Raw genomic sequence first — 25,994 nt, 5'->3', positions numbered from 1 at the left:
CAGGCCAGGGCCTGATGTTAAATATCGCTGCGCCTGGAGGGAGGCAGGTTGGTTGTATAGAACGTGGAAATGGATCAATATTTTTAAAAATTCATTTAAAAAACGTCCATTTATGGTTTCTTCTTCTCGTAACACTTTATTGGAGAGTTATGGAAAGATACACAAAGAATAACTGACACTACTACCACGCACTTCTCATGACACAGGAAATCATCGATGACAACTCCGAATAGCTCACTGATGACATCACTTATGACATCTTCTCAAATTACTTCATTGATGACATCATTGCTGACATCACATTTGACCACACCAATTACTTCTTTGATGACATTTCTGTATGAGCAATTAAAATGTGTGATGCAGTCCGTGTGCACTTCATGCAAGCACAAGAAATAACTGAAACCCACATTGTAACCTCTGACTAAGGGAAAATAACCCAAGAGTCTGTTCAGTTGATAACATGTGGAAGGGTTGAGATCTTGACAGAGAACTTGAAGAATCCATAGATTGAACTAAGCACATGTGAACTCTGTGCTACCAGGGAACAGGGAGATGTCAACTTCACCCAACGCTATGGACATATATTACAGGTTTAAAGGGCTGAGACCTCAGGGTGTGATTGAAGTATATTCTCTTTACATCCTATGAACCATGCACAGATGTACTATGTGCGCGCAACAAGATGGAAGATTAGCATACGTTTGATGTGTACACTTATACTCCAGCTCGAGGCAGAAACTAAGTACTTTTCCCACAGATAATGGGGTTAAAGCTATTATATATGGCCTAGTTCTTTAGGCCTACCATGTATGTTTCACCTGTTAAATTATGGGCAGTGTTTCATAGCCCCACTGAGAAGTGCACACGTCATCCCCTAGTGAGTCTTTGAGCTTACATGGACATGTTAGAGTTCCAATTGTGGCCAAAGTTATGCCTCAAAGTCTCAAAGGATTTTAGCTAGGCTAATAATGCACTTGGAAGGTTGAGTGTTGGCAAAATGTGAAACAATGTACGGTTTCAATGTAGATCCTATTGGGGTCTCGGGTCTAGTCACAAAGGCATTTTGGAGTAAGTAAATTAGTAACACTCTTTTACCTACTCTTACATGCCTTTGTGAATTGACCGCACAATATTTAAAATGGGAATACAATGTAGATATTCACATACAGTTAAGTTAGTACCAATAGAAAGGACTGTGTCCTTCTTTTCACTTTTACTTATCGGGAGTTGAACTTTTTCGGGCCGATTCCGCAAGGCATAAACCAGTAGGTAAAAGAGAGCTCCTGTTGTATTGTTTACTGCGCTTATGAATTATTTTGTGAATCAGCCTCATTGTATGTTCCCAACACGATTTGTGCATATGGTATTGGTAGATGGAGTGAGAGGGCAAACGCTCTTAAACTGTGCCTTTAAAAAAGTGTGGGATTAAGGTACATATGGTATCATTGTACACTTTTGCCAAGTCATAATTACAATAGCAGTGATGTCATTTATTAGAACACATGATCACTCCAGGGATATCAATGAAGAAATGTGATGTGTCATCAGTGATGTAATGTACAATGTAATTTGCGATGTGGTCATGAGCAGTGAGTGCACAATGAGGATATGCGTTATGTTTTGGGGGTGTTTTCATAACAATAACTTTATTTTTCCTTCAGTTTTTTAAGTGACTTTTCGAGATTTTTTTAAACATACATTAATAATTTGAGTTGACCAGCCCATAATGTACCCTCAACACATAGTTTTAAAGTATACGTTAACCCTAATATTTAATTCCTTCTTAAAAGTTTTACGTTGTCACATTTGTCAATTTCAGTTGAAATGACAATCTGCACGGGCATACATTGTTATTCTGACATCTAATTCTGATGACTCCTTCTCACAATGCCATTAAAGATGAGCTAATTAAAGTTTTCTATTAAAAATGCAATTAAAATACCATGTCCCAAGAGCTGTCAGTAATTGGTTCAATTGTTTTTTCTTTGCTGAATGCAGGGTACAGTATGGCAGTGTGTACCCAGGTCCCTTGCCCCCATTAATGCACCAAAATCTGACCAGGTAATGCACCCAGCACTGGGTTGGAAATAGAAGGCATGTAGGCCTTTATGGTTTGCTGTCAGGATAAGTTACTCTTCAGTCCTTAGTGTGGACATGGCTTGATCAACCTTTTATTTATTTCATTTACCCGATGCCGTTTACTGGTTGCATGTCAAACATTAAGGACCGGATTATGGGCCATATGTATCAAGATACCCATTTGTGATTCTCAAATAGCGATTTTTAAGAAATCGCTATTTGAAAATCGCAAATGGGTATGTATGTACAAAATCGCATTTTTTTTGCGATTCCTTAAAATTCCTTAATTGCGATTAGCAAATTGTGAATCGCAATTAAAGATTACTTTCCCATTCATTTCTATGGGCCAGGAGGCCCATAGGAATGAATGGGAAGTTATTCTCAATTTGCGAATCGCAAATTGAGAATAATTTCAAGGGTTCAGGGGTGTCCAAAGGGCAACCTGTTGCACCCCTGAAATATGCATGGGTGCACATGTGGCGCACATACATGCCCTAAGGGCATGTATGTGCGTCACATGGCACTTTGAAAAATGCAAAAATGTGCATTTTTCAAGGAATTCGCAACTTACCACCAACTAGAAGTTGGTGGTAATTTGCGATTCCTTAAGGGCATTTTGCTAAAAAAAATTGCTACATACATTGCATTCGAGGAATCGCAAAATTTGCAATTCCTTAAATGCAATTGCAAAATAAGGAATAGCAAATTTTGCGATTCCTTATTTTGCACCATATTTTTCTTAATACATTCCATTTAGCAAATTCGCATTCACAAAGGCCGAAATTCTGCGAATTTCGGCCTTTGCGAATGCGAATTTGCTTGAAACATATGGCCCTAAGTAATTACTTTTTATCACCAATAAAATTGCGCAAGAGTGATTTTTGACTGTTATCTGTTAGTGCTAATTTACAATAGCATAGTTTGAGCGGCTAATTTTTTTAAATACCTATATTTTTCAGAATAGGACGTTTTAACACTGTAAACCGTAAAAGGCGCCACAATGTGATAAACAGTTAATCATATGTATGCCGAAATGCAAGTCCTATTAAGAATGCAAGCTCTTCAATGTTGTAATTCTGGGAGGTATATTCCGTCCAAAAGTGTATCATCCGTGCACAATCGAACACTGCTTTAAATATAACCAAGTCCCGGGGCATCTTATATAATCAATAATTAAGCACTCTAAAAGCAGATGCAGCAAGTGTGGAAGCATTTGACAGCAGGGGCTCTTACGAATCCGTTGATGCCGTGACCGAGATAATCCGAGATTTTACCTCTAAAACGCCCATATGTCACACGCATAATTTGAATTTCACCGCCTTTCACGGCTCTAGAGTGCCAGATGGACTTTCCGATCTCTTTTTCTATTTACATCGTTCATATGTTTGGACCAAACTGACCACTAATACGGAAAATCAAATTTTGCTTCGTTTTTACACCATTTTCAGAAGCAGGGAATTAGCTCTGCCCTTATTTTTATTTGTACATTTTCATTTGCAACAAGGAAACCGATGGGGTGACTAGACAGTGCGCCTTCACTTGCCACACATATCAGAGTATATATGTATTTCATGTGCGCTCTAAATATGTACTAAATACAATTTCACAACATTTTACACCCTGGGCTGTGCCATGTGGAGTTTAGTGCCGGTCTCCCACTGGAATGTTTATTTCACCGTGTTTTATTGGGGCTGGGTGAGGCAGCACAGCTATTAAACTGGCTATTGCTAGCAATATATAAACACAGTTGGCTATGGGTCCTCCTCTGTCAACCACTGGCTTTCTACAACTAGCCTCTTCCAGCCATTGGCTTCAGACTCTGTCAATCATGTCTTGGCTCAAACCTGTGGAGTATTCATCTCTTACCTAGAGCTACTGACTGAGTGTGTCATTTCGCCTCCACACAAGTGCTTGCATTAAACTGAATGAGGGACTAAATTAAGATTTAAGACCTCTATGTAAGTTCATGCTCGATTCCACCCATGTGCTAAGACATTAAACTCAGACCTAATGGCTTTGGCAATGCTTGTTTAAACCTATAGCACAGTAAACTAGTAAAACAGACTATCCCATTTACTGGTCACTTAAAGTCACCTTTTAAAATGTTATGTATAATATACTGCCTAGGGTGGCAAGTTAAGTGGGCACCAAATTCGAGGCAAATATATAATAAATGCGAATTATAAAAAATCCGGGTGCTTATTGCATGGTTTGTCGAGCATCTCAGTTGCTATCAGCTAGTCTAGGATCACAACAAAATATATGTCATGTAACATGGTTTTACTCTGTGATGTTGGCACTCTGGTTTAAAATGCAGTAGTTTAGAGCTACAACAGCCCTGTGCGACACAGCGAGAATGAGAAAAGAAGGCAAACAAATACATATTTGGAGTGCAGAAGAAGAGGATGGAGCAGTCTGACTGATGACCAAAAGACAAAGAAGAGGAAAGTGGCACTTTAGGACAGTAGTCGAGCGTAGCATAAAGAAAGAGAGAGAGAGAGAGAGAGAGAGAGTTTGAAGTAGAAATGTGGAAAATGGGGAAAGTCAACAGGAGACGGGGTCAGGATAAAAATGGAGCGCAGCTGTAGGGTTGCAAAGCGGAATTAGAAAGACGTGGTAGGAGGTGTGTTGGGAGTGAAACTGAGAATTTAAGTTAAGGTTATAAGTGCTTCTAACACGCACACGTAAAGCTGTACGATGTAGCTATGCAACCGAAGTATGAGGACCTCACAGCAGGGGGGAGGGAGGGTAAAAAATGAGTTGATTCCAGGGTAGGACAGTGAGACAGAAGTAAAGAAGGGCACGGAGAATAACTAGAAGGGCAGGGAGATCATGCACACCCACTCTACAACTGAGGCTGCTGCAGACCTTCTCTGAGAGGAAGGCTTATGGCAGGAAAAGGGATATTCAGATTTGGGCAACATGCACTTAGGAGTCTTAAGGGACCGGCTCTAGTGCTCTCCTATCCTGAGGTCTATCCTGCTGGAATAGGCTTTCAGACATGGGTGCATAATTGTAGGAAAATTAAGCCTGAACTCAGGAATGCGGACCACACCAGAACGGAGTTGTTCACACTTTAGAGGATGTAGAGGGGGCGGAGAGATCATCGCCAGTCATCCTTGGTCACCCGGTTTCTATAATGGCTTTATGCTAACCCGTTAGCTCATAGCTGGGGTAAGGGCATGAAGCCCCTCACGACAGGTGCCTCTGAACACAACAGAGCGTTGACCACCATGAAAGAATATGGCGCTCTTGTTGGTGCACTGAAAGCTGCTGTGAGCTATCAAGTGCATGGCGTTGACCTAGAGGTGAAAAATATTAACACAAAAGAACACCCGTACCTACAAATGGTAAAATAAGTCATGCTCCAAAGCTGAAGTGAAACTGTATCACTTCGAAGTGCTAGTTTTCAGGAATATCAGTAATATTATTAAGAGAATGGTTATTTTAAAGCATTAAGAGGGAGTTTAGTGAAAGGAAAATAATGAATGGGGAATTGATGGGTCTGGGAGCCTTCGCTTCTGAGCTTCGATGAAGTAAGCAGATCAGCACGGTCTGCACAGGGAGTCAACAACTGATATAACATACATTTGGATTTTTTCCCCTCATGCTAACGCCTTGTGCAGTTCTGAGCAAGCATTGTGTGGATATTCCGTAGGGTTAGGGGAAACCAGCTAGCTCCAGCATTTCTTGAAAGAAATACCCACAGCTACCTTCAGTATTAATCTAAACCTTATGATGGGATGGCTCCTTTGGAAGGGGCCCTTAGAGGACAGCTGGGCTAACAGACTAACAAAGACTTCTGGCCTTATTACGACTACGGCCGTCCATGCAGTGTCTGCAAGACCTGCTGTATCTTTTCTCTAGGCTATTGGCCACCCACCGATTGGTTGTTATCTGTGGCATTCACAAATGCTGGCTCATTATTGGTGCAGTTGTGTAAATGTCCCTCCTTTGTGTGCTTACTTCCGTCCCTGGCGATTTCACTAGGAGAACATTTTTGTTGGCCATCACACTGATACAGCGTGTGATGGCCCCTCCTCCTTTGACCAGTTTGGGCATTCCAGGACATGCCGTAGGCACTAGGACTGTTTGTCCAGCCCACGCAACCAATCAGAGGAAAGCAGACGGCTTGTTTATTGTTCGTGCTCTCCTCTGGTAGTCCAGAGCGAGCCTCTTTTTAAGATCATGTCGACACTCAAAACTGATCACCCGAGTAATTTGACAGCACTTGGTGCTTTGTAAGCAGTTGAGCCACCCAGCCTATACCCTGTCATGGTACACGTGACTGCATGCTCTGTCGGTACAAGAGCTTGATGCTCTCATCTTTTGCAAAGTCATTATTTAGGAAAACCGCAGAAGCTGACATGCCTACTTTCACCATGAGTTCAACATTGGCAGTATGATAAAGGAACATTTTTAGCATGGCAATTTACGATTAGCCTAGGATAAGCAGAGCAAACACAAAGGGATTCGTTGCTGGATTTTTATGTCCAGATATTTACAAAACATGATCGTATCTGCCCAGTGAGAGGATAAAGAAAAGAAAACAACATGTGTGGTTTATCATAGTTTGGATAGGTCTATGCACACAAACTCGAAGACTAGCATCAATATGTCATAAAGCATGTGTGCAGCCTTGGTTGAGTCCCAAGGTCATGAGGAGTGACTTCTTGTGTCCCATCAGACCTCCAGAGACCTAGAGCTATGCTTTCATACTTAAGACTACATTGCTGTCTCCTCAGAACTGTATCTGGTGTTTGACCAAAATCTACCTTTTAACTTCCGTGACTGGCAGCACAACCAGTGTGACGTTGAAGGTAAGTACCGCCTTGTGAATATTTCATTTAATGAGAAATTTACTACATATTTATTCTGCACAAAGTATGTTATGTATGCGCAACAGAACAGATGCAATTATACAAAATAAATCAATGTCAGTTAATTGTGTAGAAAGTACACTGTCACTCCTTTTGCACGTCTTCTAGTAGAACATTTCAGTGCAATGAACTCTTGTCACATAGTCTCTCCATGTTGTCTTAGTCATTGCTTAATTAGTAAGCCCAGGATCCCAAAGTTCTTCTTATGAGCCTGTCATCAGTGCTGCCGAATGCCAGAGATGCCGAATACCAAGGTTTCTTAATCTTAATTCCACCTCACGCCTCCTTCTTTCGCCACCCAACACGTCCTATCCTGTGTCTCACCCTTCTAAATTGATCCTCAACATTGCTTCTCCTCTTGAAACTTTTAAGCTATATTTGTCTTCCTTTATTCCTGTTCTGCCTTTCCCTTTCTTGCTCTGGGTTCAAAGTCTGATTATGAAAATCAAGTTTCGGTCCCCAAAAATGCATGCTGTTGCCCACTACTGCCAGAAATTACAAAAAAAAAACAAAAAACATTAACATAGTAACTGGTGGGGATGAATTGCAAAGTTACTTATTCCCACATTGAAAGAACAATTTACCACCGAGACGTCAGCATAATTCATCAAACAGTTTATTCAATAAGTTTCGGTGTAGTACTTCCCACCTCACAAACTAAATATCTGGAGCACTTACTATAAGGTAAAGCACAAACAAAATCACCGTTGTATCCCAACACAAAATCACAACCTAAACGCAGTATATCGTGTCTTCAAGGCTTGCATGCTGTTACTTTTTCAACACTATAACGTTCTTATCACCACCTCTGCAGAGCAGTGGTTAAACAGCCAGAGAATGAACGCACCATAGGCCCTTTGAAGGACAATAACATGTGAGAGTGGTTTGTTCAGTTGCTCAGAGAGGTAGGAACAGCTGAGTTGGAGTGGTCATTTTGCTTCACAGAAGTGAAAGTGATCCGTCGTAAGGTAGACACATATTGACAGTATTTTTCTTCCTTAAACTTTGTTATAATGATGCACCCAACGTTGAGATTGCATTTACAATAACTGTTTTTCAGAGCACACTGGGCTAACTGTCATCAGAAGTACTTGAAAAAAAAGATTTTGGAACTATTTCATTGAAAGTATCTGCTTTTGAATGTTTAGCTATGCCCCATCATAATCAGTGGCTCAGTGACACTTTACATTGTTGCAGCTGTAAATTATAAAGAAATCCCACAGTAAGAAGTATGAGGAAATTAGAAGTAACACCAGAAACGGCAATAGGTGCTGTGCAGTTGACAAACAAGATGGTACGAAATGTAGCTCCTAGTTATTTTTGTATTTTAGTTCTGGCTTTTCACCCCCGTACTAAATATGCCAGAGTAAAGCTTTATGCATCTTGGAGCCATGGGACCCATTCTACCACCTTCAGACGTGCCTACATCTATAGGCTTACCAACGATTCCTTGCCGTCACATACAATGCAGATGTTGATAAAGGCCAATGCATAGAACTGCCCTTAACTCATATAAACAGCATGGATATGGCATTGCTTTACAACCTGCCCTCGGTCACGACGATCCTGCCACTTCTGCTAAGATACAGTTGCCCTGCTCTTCTCTGCTGTCCTCTTGACAAGAGCAGTGGCATCTTCATGGGCTTCCTAACAAAACTTCAATCAAGAGTAGAGTGTAGAGAATTACAACTGCCTGCCTCATGACTTTTTAATTGTACCGCCACATCATACCCAGTCTACTGTCACTCAGTCAGTATCTAGTCAACCAAAGCAAAGAATACAAGGCCCCATGTTTCCTCTTTAAAACACCAAAGAGCCCTGTACCACTTGGTGGTATAAAAGTGTTGACCCTGTGCCAACCGATCGGAGACCTAAGATCTACTGCCCAGAGCAGCCTGTCACTCCACTCGGACTGTTCTTGTGACAGCAAAGGTTTAGCTCGACACCGTGATAATTTTTTAAGTAATGAGCATGCTGTACAAAGTTCTACAGAAAAAGACACCCCAGAGTTCTTTGTTTTATTAAGGTGGGAGGGCATATCCATGCCAAATGCATTAATGTTTGGTCATTTACATCTTGTGCTATGTAATTTTAAAATTGTTATTTTTAGGCCTTTTGTGGCAAGGAAGTCAGCCCTCAACAGCACACCATATCATCAAACTCCACTACATACCATTCTACAACACAAATTATCATTGCAGATAATTACACTCCAAAACACACAATCCCACTCCACATAATTCCAGTACACTCAATTCCACAGCACACCATGCCACTTAATTCCAGTACACAAATCCACTCCACACCACACAATACCACGACACCCAATTACACAACTAACTACTCAAATCCAACCCACATAATTCCACAACACACCACATACACACACTCCATAACACATAAGTAAAAAAAAGTGCTGTTTACAAAGCAGTAGCTCCAACACAGGCAAGACTTGTTGCATAAGTAAAACCCATTTGCATTTACAATGCCAATAGCTCCAACTCCAAACAATGTGAGACCTATTGGATTTGCAGTGTTTGTTTTGTAAACAATTAGGACTCTAATTTAGGGAATGAAAAGTTATTGAAGTTGTAGGTCATTGTTTTAGACTGAAATGCATTGTTTATAGTTAGATTCAAATCCATTTGTATCCTGCTTACTTCACAATGCTGCACGTGTTAAAAGTTGAATCACAGTGTCAATTTGCACTGTAAATATTAGACTTTTAGTTAAGGTTTGATCTGAGGGTCAAATATTATGTTTAAATCTTCAAGTAGAACCTTACAGCACCCACTAACACTAATGTGCTTTTCAAATATGGGTAAATTAGCTATTCTGTATTTACAGTAGAATAATGCATTGATGAAAATCTGGTGAAAGCACTTCCCAAAACATTTTTTGATATGTATCTAAATTATGTTCTGCGTCAAGTTCAGCTAAAACCTTGCAAGAAGTGCCAGAATATTCATATTTTTGATTTCTCTGGACCTTCACAATCATGTGGAGACAGTGTTTGGCACCTGGGCGAAATGTTTTATTCTTTGTAAACAATGCTTAAAAAATCTCACCTGTGCCTTTAAAATAAGTCAGATTCAGGGAAGTCACTCTCGCCTTCTGTCCACAACTTAAGCAACTTGATAAAATGAAGGAAGTCAAGTAGACAGGTCATGTAGGTAAAGGTTAAGGATATATTCTTCAAGTTACTTCTTCAGTTACAGGTTACAGGATGATGGTAAGATCCATATAATTCCCCACCAGAAGCATCCTCCTGGCTGCTCAGCCCATCCACTCCAACTGATCCTTCTTAAAGCACAAACACTCTCAACATTCCAATGACCTCACCATTGGCTGACCAGCAAGGCAGAGAACAACAGTGGGGGAGATGCATTAACCCAACAAGTAGATTACAACACAACTGCACTGAGGAAACCTGCCGCAGGATTAGGACCCAACCAAAAAACAAGGTGATGTAAGAAATGCTTGAATTAATCTCAGCGACTTGCGATCGATCACCCAGGGCCACTTTCCAGACCATGGTTGAAAATCTAGACAGGAACAACAAGCCATATACAAATCAGTCTTTGTCCTGCTTCAAATGAAATGATCCCTGCCAGAATTAGCTAACCAGGACCCCATCAGATAAATACACCAACAACCCCAGACCAATTTCGGATTACATAGGCCTCTTCAATGAGGTAAAGCTTGGGTCCTCTGGCAAAGTGAGCAGAGGAACCAGATCTGGGCACACCCGTCACACTTAGAGCATCTACTGCAACATTAAACTAAGTAATGAAATGAATGCTTGTCTTAATCATGGCCACAGACAATCACTTGGAGGTGCATTCCAGACCACAGTTTCTGTCAACAATGCCACTGTAAACAGAGACCACCCACATGCAAATCGCATAGACCACCCAAATTGGTCATCATCTAGCTCCAAAAGGAACAGTCTGGCTGGAACTACCTTCCCAGATCTAGGGGTGGGCGGCATTCGTGGAGTTTCACTCCACGGAATTCTGCGGAGTTACATAAAAACTCTGTGAAATTTGGCAGAGTTCTGTGAACCGGTGGAATTTGGCATATGGCGCTTCTTGTCCTGATTTTTAGCACCAGGAGCTTATTTCGTGCTGAAAAACCATCGGGAATGGGGCCACAAGGCATGCCAGAGGGTACTGCTTCTTTCTGCCACTCGAGTAGATTTTTTACTCAAGCAGCAGCTTTCTCAATGCGAACAGTTCCGACCTGCCGTGACCGCCCGCGTTGAGAAATCTCACCGGGAGGCATGCGAGTGCTCAAAAATCATGCTAAGGGATGCAAATTCTAGATCACACTTGCCAACTTATTGTTGGCAAGCTGCGTGTGGGAATAAATTCCAGTTTTGCTGGAACTCTGCATTCCAAGCGGAACGTGGAGTGGGCAAAACTCTGCGAACTCCGCCGGCAGAGCAGAAGTATTTACTCACCCCATGCCAGGTCCCCTCCAAATGGGAACACAAACAACCCAGGCTGGTTTCCAGCCTAATCAACCCTCATCAGTGAGCTATAGCTCGGACCGGTGCCAAAAGTACAACCTAATGCAACATTAGAGCAGAATGGGCTATTCAGCCTCCTCTGCAATGAGACACTTCAGGACAAAAGCATATCTTATTCAAGAAGTAATCTCAAGGTGTTCAACACACTCAATTTGTGTGGTTATTTCTGGGACTGAAAAAAGAATGGAAGTCTGGGATTTTAGATGAAACCTATAAGATATGTTGATGACAACATTATGAAGGTATCAGAAAGCTTGTAGCCAGATTTGGAGAGGCTCTGCAAGGAGATCCTTGGGAGAATATCAAACTGGTCACTAGTTTGCTTGAGGCGAATCTTGCTTTGCAAATAATGTGGATGCAATAAGTGACTATCCTTGCTTTTCCTTGAACTGATATGGGTTAAACACTAAATCCAGTTGGAGTATCAGACTGGTAAGAGGCCACTAGTATGTTTATCTCGTGCTTGAACAGTAGGCCAGAAAAAGAGCCCATTAGAGAAAGCCCTGCTTAGTTCTGATTTAAAAAGCCTAAGACTGTCTCAGAATCCAACTTGGGCTCAAGTTGCTGTTCTATGCTTCACATCTGTGATAATAATTCCACCATTAATGTGACACATCTCTGTTACACAGGCATTCAATATGAGCGAATGCTGAAGTATTATCTGATATACTAGAGAGCACCAATGTTTAGTTCACGCCAGGTGAAATCTCTGCTCTCCTGTCCCTTAGCTGGAAATGTGTGAAACCGCTCACAAGAAATAAGAAGCATGCCAAAAGAAGTTGGACATTTGTTCCCTTTAGAAAACCTAAATACGGAAAAATAAAAAAGTAAATTCTTAGTTTTCACCTTTATAGACAATTACACCTTCTTTTGACTGTGGTGAAACTTTTCTAGCACTTGAAATTACAAATGCCAGCAGCCCTGGTGCGCCTCAGTGAAATGTTTGGAAAGGTCTTGGAAAAGGTATGAGTTGACCTTACTCTTGGTTTGAGGGTTCTGCTGATTTCCTCCATATAACTGGAGCCCTTCAACAAAAGGGATCAATCCATTTCATAGCACAAGTTGCAAATTCATTAAATGAAATGTTCTTTGCCATCTTAAAAGTAGTTACACTTTGTTGCAATGCATAATGGAGGCTCCCATCCACAGGAAAATGCACGCGATAAAGTCATTTTCGTTTATTTCCTAGACTTCTATTATATTTGCATTTGGTTAATGGTACGTTTAGTACATTGTTTTAATATTACAATACCCTTTAATTTACATATAGTTGTCTATTATGTACACACTTTCATGTAAAAGCACCCACACAAAGCCTCTGTCCTTGAATTCACTGTCTGTTCTTGTGACAAGTCTTGTTCACTGTTCAACTGTATTTAACAAAATATCAAGCTGATTGGAATGATGAGTGCTCCCAAAAATGTATATCTCACTGTGCCTAACAACTCTTCCTATTCTCAATGTCTGGCTGTATGATATCTTACCTTTGTAACTGGGGTCAAAGGAGCCAGCATGTAGAAGACTAACGTTCCGATTATGAGTTTGGCGGTGTGGGAGCGGCTTGCTACGCCACAGTCCCACTCCCAACATCGCCAAACTGGGCCGCCACCCACCCGCCAGATTACAACTATTATTATGGTCTGGCAGGTGGCTGGACAGTCCTGCAGTGGTGCAGTTTAAAGGTTCCTATGTGAGCCTTAAATTGCAACGTCACTGGACCGCCAGTGCTTGTTCCAGCACGACATGGACTGTACAGTACATGCCATGCAGGAATGGGGTACATTCACACAGGGCATGCACCCCCATACACAGGGCCAAGAGGGGGCCCTACTTTCCTCAATGCCAGCAGTTTCATGGAGTAAGAGCCTCCATGAGACCGCTGGTGGTGAGGAAAGTCGTCATAAGCTTGGCTTGCCGCAGGGCACCACCAAACATATTGCGGACATCAGACTGCTGTATTACCATGGCAGTCCGTCTGCCCAAGTTGTATTCCAGCAGTCGGACCACCGGTGCAGCAGTAGCAGGACCGCTGTGCCATCAAACTCATAAATAGGCTGCAAAACTCAGAAGGCCCTAATTCTAGGGGAGAGGATGTAGCCTAACGGCTAGGGTGGTCAGTCTCTAATCTGAGGAATTGGCAATGATACTCAACATCCTGTGAATCTGGGCAAATCACTTAATCTCCCCGTGCCTACGTGTCCTTGTGTAACGCAACTGGCGCCCATGTAAAACGCTCTGATACCTTCGGGTCAAGTTTGCAATATATTAAAACTACGGAAAAAAAATAATGAAGGTATGCCTCAAGGGCTCCTTTTTGATTCTGCATGTACACTCGAATATACAGAAACTGTTGTTGTACTCAAAATTATCATTGTGCGTGTAATTCATGGATATGCACTTTTAATTCATATACCAAATAACATACAACTGCTCACGAGAACCCATTCCCATAAGCACAATAATATGTGTCTGTATTTTCACCACTGAGAAACATGCCTTTATTAAGATTGCACCTGTATTACAGTATCTGTGTGTTGGAGGTAAGGTACCAGAATCAGCCGCGGTCGGCAGTAGAAGATTCCGCAGGGCGGTGACGTGGGGAGGGGAAGGGGCAGGGTGGGGGGTAGTAATGCATGGATTACGGAGTTCAACAGGTAAGTAAACATATAAATAAATAAAACGAATTTCGTTGCTCCCACTGCATCGCATTTGGTGATGCAGTGCACGCAACGTTCATTACTACCCCCCACCCTGCCCCTCCCCCTCCCCACATCACCGCCCTGCAGGAACTCCTACTGCCGACCGTGGCTGACCAGAATATTGTGGAAAAAACATTCTCTGATAAAAATTAGTGTTCAAAATATCGTTTACTCCCTACTCAAGTTAATAACAGGAAACTACAGTTAGTGGGGAGATATTTTTGTAAATGATACTTAGGACACTTTATTTATTATTTATGTCAGACAATATTTTTGTGTGCAATATTCTGACATACAGTGTGCTGGGCCTGTGCTACTTGTGAAGGATGCACAAGCATACCTCAGTACGGGGTCTTAGTAAAAGCAAAGGAACAAACTGAATATATAAGGTAGGGAGTACTTTCCATGCTTTTTAAATCCCATGTCAGGATAGCATGGGCAGTCTAGCATCACCCATCGCACTGCTAAGCCTTAAGCTCCCTGACTCTCTGTCTCTGCACATAAGGGTGTATCTCAAAATCACATGACGCAACAACATGGGACAATAGTCATAATGTCTTCTGTTAGAAACCTCCTAAAACAGTGAAGCGGAATATTTATGGTCTGAGGATGCCCTCAGGTTTTTTTGGGTGAAGATCAGCTGCGGCCCGTGGAGGGAGTCCCAGTGGGGCAGAAAGGCGGGGTGGGGGGTGCTAAAAACCGGAATATGGATAATTGGAGGTAAGTAAACAATTTAATTAATAAAACAAATTTTGTAGCGCGCGCTGCATCGCATTTTACGATGCAGGGCGCGCTACGAAATTGTTTCATTTATTAAATTGTTTACTTACCTCGAATTATCCATATTCTGGTTTTTAGCACCCCCCACTCTGCCCTCTCCCGCCCCGCCTTTCTGCCCCACCGGAACTCTCTCCACGGGCCGTGGTTGGTGAAGATGGGCCAGACGGACAGGTACAATATTAGCTGACATAGTCATACTGCTCCTTTTGAACCAAAGGAAAGTTCAGTTCAGTTTGATGGCTCTTGGGCTATCTATACTAAACTATTCTTGCTAGTTTTGTACCTGTTTAAACTCACCAGGACCCCGGATACAGAGATCAAGATAATAGTATTAGGTTTATCATGGTATAGATCCCAACCAAACCCCACTTATACAATAGTGTAGCTTGGTCTTTGGCTTATTTATTTGGGGGTTAGGAGGTCATGGGTGGCCCACTATTCAATACCACAGGAAAAACAAGGAGACCCTACTCACTTAGGAACCAGGGTTTACACTATATCACACCCCTTTGTATAACTTATTGCATTTTTTGGTTCTCACTTTTACACTTTGGGTCACCTCTGCACTTGTTATTATGAACACTACATGTATGTAAATATTGATGGATTATTTAAACAAAATAGAACAATAATGATGGTTGAAATCTAAGTGTGTAGAGTCTTTTCTTTTTCTGACATCCCTTTAAACCATTGAAGTGTTATTAATTAACATATGCTGTATCGATTATTAGTCGTACATTCGTTGCACCACTGGAACCAATGTTCCACTATTCAATACCAGTATGAAAAATGCTACTTCATGCTTTATGATGGTGAGGAATGTTCCAACAGGAAGAATTGTTTTTCTTGCCTGCACTGTTGAAGTGCAGAGCTTCCAGCTCAAATAATGCTCAGAGCATTAAGGTCATTTGGGTCCAAACAGCCCATCAGACAGGCCACAATCGATCGGAAACGTGCAATAATTGCATGTCATGAATCCATGTTTTGATGGAAGGAGTGAGAAGAGCAAGTGCAACATAGCATGTTCAGTGTTTTTTTGCATGTAATAAAATGGTAAATAGCCCCACATTGTACAGGGACATGTGAAATAGGGAAAACATTTCACAAGGCATTTAAAAATATAGAAACCCCTGTGAGATATGGGTTTCGTCATCATAATGATAGCCCCAAGCCACCCTACATAGTTTTACAGCTGGGCACTGCTTAATCAACATTCTATTCACAAAAGATAAACAAAACCTGAACATTCTGTTTTCAGCCAGTGCCCACTGTTAGCCTCAGCTTGCAGAAAGTCACTTTAAAAACCTTTCCCTTCTACAAACAGAAATGTTTTTAACAAGGCGTTTTTTGTTTTTCTAACATTCTAAATTTTTTACTAAAAACTATTTTTTTCTACAGGCAACAAATCAGTGTGCTCCAGTATTAAACTTTTTTTGAATGTTAACGGCCTCAAAATAAACTTGTAACATAAAAACGATATAACGGGTGACTTGTGTATTATGATCCGTTTTTGACATCTTTACCTTCCGGTGTCATTTACAAAGCACTCGCCCTTGGCCCTGGGGGTTCTGAAGTTCACCACAACACGGTAATAGCAACAGGGGGCCATATTAAAACTGTTATTATATACCGTCTATATATCTCTTTGAGGTTCTTTTTTTGCACAAAACGCAGAGGTATAAAAATCAATATTCATGAACGGAGGAAGTTTTTTCACAGAGTTCTGTGAAATTATGATTTCATCCAATGGGAGATAAGATTCACTCTGTTTTCTTTCCTTCTGGCTAATTTTTGTCTAAATATGACACTGCAATTAGATAGTGACAGAGCCATAGGGCTTTACAGGGGATCGCCTGTAGCTACTGTTGAATCAGAAAAACTCTTCATGAAGATAAGTAAAACCTAAATATTTCTTTGAAATCAGGGCACGTTGCTAGATGAACATAGCAGGACCAACTCCCGAAATCTCTGACTTCTAGAGATTTGGGCGATTTTGGATTTGCCCGTGCGAAATCAGCTTGAGGGGCTGTAGTAGTAGTAAAAGTATGTTTATTAGACCATTGGTCTCCAAACAAAATACAATCAGCTTGAGGGGCTGGCTCGGTGCAACCCATGGCCAATGCAGTCAGAGATATGTTGTGTTGGATGTTGGACTGCCCCTGCAGTTGTATTCCAAAATGGGGTGTGTCTTTGAGGTCTGCTTGCCAAATCTGAGAAAGCGGCAGGGTGCCTCGCAATGAGGGAGGGGGGTTACACAAAGTGGGTGTGTCTGCTACAAAGGGTTGGTAGCCCAGCTGAGAATGTTTGAGTAGATTCTGATGCCAGACCGCTGGGTTCCTGATCTGTAGGATCTGACGCTGAATGAGGCTCGGAATGACATTGACACTCTCAGACAAAGTGATTCTATTCATGCCCGAGCTGTAATCAAGGTAATAATGGCATAATGGGCGCGTTAAAGACGTAGTTAGTGATTGAAATACAGCGTCCCGCCTCAAAATGATTTCATTGTGTCATGGTGAGAAGTCCCAATTTCTTGACACGCTCGGGTACTACATGTATTTTTAAAATAAATTGGTTTCCGAGCTCGGGAACTACACCATGTGTTTTAAAATACATTGGTTTCCGAGATGCAACTTTGTTTTCAATGCACAAACACAGACTTACAAAAAGAAAACATGCTCATTGATGCAGGGTAATATCATGTCCGTCTATACTGCTTCATCGTCATCATGCATCTGTAAAACTGATAATCAGTAGCATGCAAAGCAAGTCACCACTTACGCAATAACGCATGAAAAAAAGACATCTCGTCACCCACATGTTCAGAGTGACTGACGAACTAGGAGTTGTACTTTTTGTGCGCGTGTTAGATTAAATATCCCCGCACAGAGCGAGAGCAGAAATCACGGAATTATATCCAAGTTTACTTCTATTCTGGTCTTGCACTGACTGCTCCGTCAGCTTTGTTCTAAAAGCGCATCTGTTGTGCAGGCTGTATGACAACCCCGATTTGCTAACAAGCAATAGAGCGAAAATGCTTACCTTAGCTTAGAAGATCACGACCCGCGTTTGTTTCGGCATTCGCACATTTTAACGTGGTGTTAAATTTAGAGGCGGATAGCTCCTTCCTTTCCACATACTGCTGCGTGATGCTGCTGGGTGCTAGGAGACGGCAGACAGGCGGTAAGTCTGAACAAATCATATGTAATTGCTGCTTAGCTCTAATTACTGTTAGGATGGTGTTTGCAACTTGATTCCAGAGAGAGGATAGTCAGTCTGCAATTCCGAATGACATCACAGCACCGTACACCTCCTAAGAGGCGGGCCGCGCGTTCTGACAAAACACTGCCGCTGGGTATCTTTGCGCGGCATTCTCATGCGAGATACATTTTCCATTTTTGTCCCGTGTGGGCGGAGTTCGGAGTAGGCAGACAGCAGGAGGTTTTGCCAAAGCGGGAATTTATTTTACTGTATCCCATTATGATAAGAGCGTTACGATACGAAATATATTTTCGTAGTTGTGCTCGCCATTTCACCCAGAAAACAAGCTGGTCGGGTTGACTGTGCTTCTCGGAGCTAGTCATGCTCAATGATTATTTTGACAACAATAATGGCACAACCCTTGCGCGCTGCTTTCAGAGAAACCGTGGCTGCTTATGCTGGGAAGATAATACAGTGAACATTTGGTGGCGTAGCTTAAGTACATTTAACCAACAGTGGATTTATTTTCTCTCCTGTATTTTCCTTTATTAACCATAACGATCTTTCTGCATTTATCGTGTTTTAACAGAAAATAATGGCAACGTGTTAAAACAGAACATAATGTGAAGAGCAGATCCCCCCCATCTATATCCTGCCAGGCGCAGTTGCCAGTGCTTAATTTGTAAAAAAAAAAAAGTGCCAGGGCTCTCCTCAGGAGGTCACTGTAGCTTGCTCCTCACATTACTCCTGCCATGCTGCCAATGACAGTACCAACACAGATACTACCCATTACACTCCTGCAAGTGTGACAATTCAGGCTATTTCAGGCCCCCAAAGCTGTAAGAATGGCTTGGGCGGCAGGTAATAGTCATTTCTAATGTATATTGAATAAAAAATTAACTGTTGTTTTGGTCATCTCTACATTACTAGACTGTGACACCATGTGGCAGACTGTCACAAGCCCTGTGTTGACAATAAAATGCTGGTGCTGAGCACTGGAAACCACCGGCTGAAATGAAGCACTGTGCTGAGGTTGGGCACCGGCACTCATTCTTTTACAAATTAAGCACTGGCGGGAGTGGGAGGTCCTGATGCAGCTGATGCCTCACCTGTAAATGCACTGCCCGCCTCGATCACCAATAACAGCTGTAGTAGTCATAAACAGACATTGCCCTCATCTTGGGAACTGCAATGTTGTTCCTGTGTACATTTTACTGTAAGAGTATTTGCTTTCCTTCCCATGTGCTACAGTGCAGTTTAACTTCTGTTTCATTGCCCATAGGTAGTGACCTGGACCTCAGCACTTTTCATCCTGACCTATGTCCCTCTTGTCTCTCTCTCCACATGTTGCTGCCTTCTCTCTCATTCCCTGGCACCCCCCCTTTTCAGTTTTCTCAACCTGCCCCTTTCCACCCCATAGATTTCACCTTTGACTTGTTCCATAATTAACATTGTCTCCATGCGGACTAATGGCTATGTCAAAACATCAACCGAACATAAGTGTTTACGCAGAGTGGTGAAATTAAATATTTGTACCTTTTCTGAAAGTTCTAAACCTCAACTAAGGAAGGAAATGTGGTTTAGTGGCTAAGCTGTCGCTCTGAGGACCTTGATTTGAATCCATGTTGGCACTGACGTAAAATTGTGCATTTCCGGGAAATCACTTAACAATAATGTGCCTAAAACTGAAATTTGAGACATAGTAGTGTAAGTCTGTGTTTAAAAAAAGATATAAGCCACCTGTTGATTAATTCAATCCTGCATCATTTTCCATCACCTCATATAACAGGCAATGCTCTGTTGCTCTCGAGTTAGGTCCATGCTATAGAAACACCAATACCTGCTTTCAATAAGATACTAAAGCCAATGGCAATGCATTCTCATGAACCAAAATTTAATTTATAGTGGAAAAAATAAAAGTGGATAGAGAAGCCTATGTTGCTGCCCTACAAATGCCAACCAAAGACATCAGAGGAAAGAATCACAGTAATCTTGTTTCAGACCATAAGGGAAAGTATTTGTTAACTTCTAGGATGTGAATCCAATCTCAGATAACTTGACTTTCATAAAGTCATGTATGTATATGGCAGGATTACTTGCTGATAATCTTCATGAAACCGCTTTCTCATCTAGTTGTGTTCGAACTAAGCAGCATTAAAATAATTCTATTTTGCTCTCCATAAACAATAATATACAGTACACTCTGTATCTAGATGTGGTAGCACTGGGATAGAGAGAGCTGGTTCATGCCTTCGAAGATGGACTATTACTTGTGCCTTATGACTATCTCCATCGTTGGCGCTTACCTCAGTAATGACAAACAGACTCCTCGTTTCTGCACCACTTGCCCCTGCACTCCTGATCTGCTTAAACAAGGACACCCAGTTCTTGATTATACGCATTAGTCATATACCTGTACATCACTCATGTTGGGCCTCCAGTGGGATACCCAACTAAGTTGTCAATATTCATATCTCTGCATTATTTGCATCAACTAATGACTTCACTGGGGAATGGCTTGTCTCCATTACTGTCATTATGAAACATTGCTGCCTATTGGTGGTGTAGCCCTCATACAATTGTATGAAATGTAAAATGTAATATATATCTGATAGTTCAGAATTTTACGTAAATCCTTCTGATCATCACCTACTCAGAATAGTTGCTAACAATGTGCATTGAAAGATCCCTGGTGACCACAAACTTCAGTATTGCACCGATTCATGGTGATTAGATTTTCCATGGGGTCTAGCTATTTACAGTGCAGCAGGTGCAGTGACACTGGGTCCACGGGTTTTTAGAGCCCACCGGACCACAAATATACTTGTGTTTTTTTCTACCAAAAGGGTTTATTGGGGCCCATATCCGTTGCTAGCATTCGTGTTCAAGGCACCTTTGCTAAGCCACTGCATTCCCCCAAATCTGTTTTGAAAAAAGTAGGTGTACTACCACAGGCAGGTCTCAGGAGGGAACTCGCACCCATTGCAGCAAACAACTCTGCATGCAACTTATAAACAATTCAAAGCTGGATTAGCCGGGTCTCTTGTGTGGAATGAACTTGCCCAGGGCATGAGATCAACACATTCAGCGTAGTGTAAAGTAGCATAACACGACTATCTGCTTTCTATTCCACCGCCCTTTTCTAAAGAAACACTCAGATGAAGACTATTCAGAAAATTAACTGGTATGCATTATTACTATATTTGTCTCTGAAAAGGGTTTTATGATTCAGAGCTGTTCACAAATCATACACATGGGTGAAGAGTATGTGAGTCAACACATTTTGTATTATTGTGATAAATCATCCATTGCAGTCTGTACTATACACAAATGAGGGATGGGAGACTGTCGCTTTTTTGTAGCTGGGAGCTGTGTGCTTTTTTTGGACACCCTCAGGTAAGACCTTCAGAGAAGAGATCATGGAACAAATGGAAACACTGAAGTACATGTGACTGGTAGATCAATCATTCCAATGACCAGTCACCATCTTCTCTCTTTGTAACAATGAACTAGAAGTGAAGTGCCAAAACTCACCTGAGTGTCAGGAGCCGTGAGGGGAACGGCGGAGCTGCGCCAAGGACCACCGGGAGAAAGCGCGACCCGCGAACCGCGCATTACAATCCCCAGCAGCCCCTGGGGCGGGGCACCACGCTGACGGCCTGAGAGCGCCCGGAGGCGCCTGTTAAAAGGCTGACCCCCCGGGAGCCCAGTGGGGGAACACCGAAGTGCCAAAACTCACCTGAGTGTCAGGAGCCGTGAGGGGAACGGCGGAGCTGCGCCAAGGACCACCGGGAGAAAGCGCGAACCGCGCACTACAATCCCCAGCAGCCCCTGGGGCGGGGCACCACGCTGACGGCCTGAGAGCGCCCGGAGGCGCCTGTTAAAAGGCTGACCCCCCGGGAGCCCAGTGGGGGAACACCGAAGTGCCAAAACTCACCTGAGTGTCAGGAGCCGTGAGGGGAACGGCGGAGCTGCGCCAAGGACCACCGGGAGAAAGCGCGACCCGCGAACCGCGCACTACAATCCCCAGCAGCCCCTGGGGCGGGGCACCACGCTGACGGCCTGAGAGCGCCCGGAGGCGCCTGTTAAAAGGCTGACACCCCCTTTCGCCCCGCGAGTCGCGCGCGGGAGAAGCCCGGGACAAGGGCGGGGCCGTCTGTGGCCATCAGGGGCCAGAGGAGGCCGGGCAGGGCTACCCCCCTTGGCACGAACAGTGAGTACCACTGAAGGACATTACGAGTAAAGACACTGTTACCCCTTGTTTTTTTAATCTGAGTTGTACGGATATTGTCACAGTAATCCCAGATATGTCTGTCCAAAGTACATTGCCGGATAACTACTTACTGAAAGTGGTGTCTAAAATCAACTGCGACAGGAGGAAGTCACTGGGAAAAAGTCCTATTGCAGATCCTCCTTTGTTCGTCGACGCAAACAATCATGTAAACCCTGTAAATCTTAATAATATTGTTAACGAGATGGTCGCTCCTGTGGAACTTGATAATAACACTACTAGTAGTAATGTCGAAGCTACCAAGGCTTTAGACCAGTCAATAATGGGGGAGGAAGACCAAGGTAATAATCTCGAGGGGACACCTCAGCAATCTGGGAGGGCCTCCAAATTTATGCGCGCTTGTAGAAAACCAATTGCTAAGCGAGGCAGTCATATCACTAGAAGGAAAAAAGATACCACCCAAGTGGAACACACCGATAACTTAGTAACCTAGAACCTAGATAAATATGTTTCCCTGAAGCCTGACCAAATTGACTCACTAACGAGTGCAATTCTTAGTAAACTCAGTACGGTGGTAGAGCCACTGTTAACTAAGATAGGAGATCTTCAGGAGGAAGTAGCCAGGCTAAGGGGTTTGGTGGGTAAGCATGCAGACAACCTGGAAAAGTCCTTAGCTGACATTAAAAAGTCAACTGATCTTGTTACTGCTCCCATTGGGGATAAGGAGCAGTCACAAGCCTCTACTAGTGCCCCTCCCACTATTGCCAGGAAACAACCCCTTAAAGATCAGTCGAAACAACAGAAACCGCCGCCGAAATCGTCACAGGAGGGAGGAAGTTCAATAATTTCATCTAACAATGGGGTTACAGGCAACCCACTGAGTGTTAAAGTATCAGCCCCCTTGCAAGCCCCTACACAAGTATTAGCACCTATGTTGACAGTTCCAACTGATACGATGGGAGGATTTAACGGGGAGTCCACAAGGATCTGTAGACGCCCTGTTGATCTACCACCCGACTGTGTACCTTACGTGGTGGTTTTAACTAACGTCCCTATTCTGACCCAGTCACCAAGAGAATATGAGACACCTGATTCTCTGAGAAATAAAACCATTTCCTGGCTAAATAATCATTGTGGCTATCCAGTTGGCTATGCCGACCAAATTATCTCCATCAGAAGAGTAAACTGGATAGGTAACGCCAAAAAAATCGGCGGGGGGGACTGCGTGATCATAAACTTTAAGCACCCACAACATGTGGCAACGGTCCTGCTTAGAGCAGCTTTAATTACGCAGTCGGAGACTGAAGTCGTTGCCAGGCCGTTGGGCTATTTTTATAACCATCTCGGTGGGCAACCGCCTTCTAATCGTAAGGAGAAGGCTCCAAGCAATCCCACCTATCCTCATATGGTAAATAGACCAATGATGCCTAACTTCTTCTTTGGTCCACAACATGGTCCATCCATTCCAACGCTGCATATGGGGAACCCTATGTTCGGGGGGAATGCTCCTTTAATGCATACCCCTAACCCATTTGTACCATTTGGCAACACCCCTCTGTATGATAACGGAATGGTCTACCAGGTCCCTACCCAGAATAGGTTTCAGTCCCTGAGTCACCTCGATCAGAACGATTGACATGAGATTGAACCCCCTAGAGATCTCGAGTTTGAAGCGGCCGTTATGTTAACTAAGGAAACAAGTAATGTATGTTTGAACTGTACGTTGAATGGGGGAGACATCCTAAACTCTATACCTAACATAGAGCTTTTTAATATAGATAATAACATGTCCATACCTAGCGTGGAACTGTCAAAAGCCAGCAATGAAAGAGAGAATATAAGTTGTCATATTGCTAGCTGGAATATTGCGGGAATTGTGGCCAAGGAGGACGCCTTAGGCTGGATTGAATTTGTGCATTTGTTTGATATCCTATGTTTCCAGGAAACATGGAGTAAAAAATTCAATGGCATTGAGGGGTATGTGTCCTATGAGCTCCCAGCACTGCCCTCACCTCATGGTAGAGCTAAAGGCGGTCTGTTGGTGTTAATTTCTGTCAAATTACCAATCCATGTGAAAAAAGTTGTTAACGTGGGGGCGCACTCGCAAATTTTATGGCTCACACAAGAACCCGGCAGAAACATTCTATTGATAAATTTCTACAACAATGTATTTGACAACACTAGACATGTAGTGATTAACGAATTAGATACGGCGGTAAATAATTTCGTGAGGAATTTTAACAATGTATTTGAATTTATTTTTGTGGGGGATTTTAATGTACCTGTGTGCCCATTATCCACCCAGAAATTTTGTGGTGTATATAACCGACAGGGGGAAGCTGAAGTCCATTTCCCTCACCACACTTACGGGGAAACTTTGAATAATTTTATGATTGATTACGATTTGGAAATCTTGGATAATGCTAAAAACGACACGGGTGAAAATATTCCAACTTTTAAAGGAAGGGGCGCTAATACCGTTATTGATTTTATATGTATGTCATCAACCATTGCCCCATTATGTCCGATGCCCAATGTGATAGACATTATGTTGAGTGACCATAACTGTTTGATTACTGAACTAACCTTTTGGGTAAAAAATCATGTCTGTGAAAATAGTATTATCAATAATATTGAACCCCATAGACAGAATGGTTATAGACTGAGGTGGAAAGGAGAAAAAGCCGCTATAACTTCAGACTCAATTATATCAAGTTGTTTGACAGATATCACGGCAATTTTAGAATGTGAAGACACCTCGTCTGACAGTATTGATCATTTTAATAATATTAACTCCATTATTAACAAAATGTTTACCAAAAAGGCAGGATCTAAAGCAAGGTGTCCAAGGGGCTGGTTTGATTATGCTTGTACCAATGCCCGTAAAGAACTTAAAGAGGCCCTTGCAGTCAAACCAAGGGACAAAGTTTTGGTGGTCCAACTTAGACAAGGATTTAATAATACCCTGAAACGTAGAAAAGCTGAATTACAGCAAGAGGCCTGGGATAATCTCACCCTAGCGGCGGACACGAACAATTGTACCCTGTTCTGGTCCACGGTAAATAGCCCACTCCTAAAAGATGACAAGGTTCCTGAACTCACTTCACACGTGAGCATGGATTCATGGATCCAACATTTTTCTAAAATCTTTGATTCTTGTAATCTAATAGATACCAATGGGGATAGATGGCCCATCCTCGCATTAGATTTAACCATCAGTGAAACTATGGCTAGTATTAGAGCTAGCAAAGGAGGCAAGGCTCAGGGGCCAGATGGCGTTCCCATAGACGTGTACAAGACCGCCCCAGATATTTGGGGGCCATTGCTCACCAAAATCTTTAATACAGCTATCAGCGGTAATATTCCGTCTACATGGGAAGAGTCAATAATCATCCCTATATTCAAAAAAGGAGACCGGGGGGATGCAAAAAATTATAGACCTATATCCTTATTGGATTCATCAGTTAAAATTATGAGTAGGGTCCTCCTTGTAAGATTAGAAGAGTGGGCAGAATCTAACGAGATTTTAAGTAATTGCCAGTTTGGCTTTAGAAAAGGCCGTGGTACTATAGAACAGTGTTTGAATTTAG

General features: G+C 42.4%; 1 protein-coding gene across 5 annotated transcripts in view; it reads right to left on the bottom strand.

Moving 5' to 3' along the window:
* Nucleotides 1-25,994, bottom strand: part of ZNF385B (zinc finger protein 385B) — a 1,180,505-nt gene that overhangs the window by 432,923 nt on the left and 721,588 nt on the right. The window contains exon 1 of one of the 5 annotated variants that reach the window (XM_078681485.1): nucleotides 18,015-18,283. The exons of the other annotated variants lie outside the window; for them this stretch is intronic. The gene's annotated coding sequence lies outside the window, so the exon portion shown is untranslated. Of the gene's footprint in view, nucleotides 1-18,014; nucleotides 18,284-25,994 lie in introns of those variants that run through there. 5 annotated transcript variants of the gene reach the window in all.

The sequence above is a fragment of the Lissotriton helveticus genome, chromosome 3_1, assembly GCF_964261635.1.
Source record: "Lissotriton helveticus chromosome 3_1, aLisHel1.1, whole genome shotgun sequence".
NCBI classification, from domain to species: Eukaryota; Metazoa; Chordata; class Amphibia; order Caudata; family Salamandridae; genus Lissotriton; species Lissotriton helveticus.
This window is presented reverse-complemented; position numbering and strand designations above follow the sequence as displayed.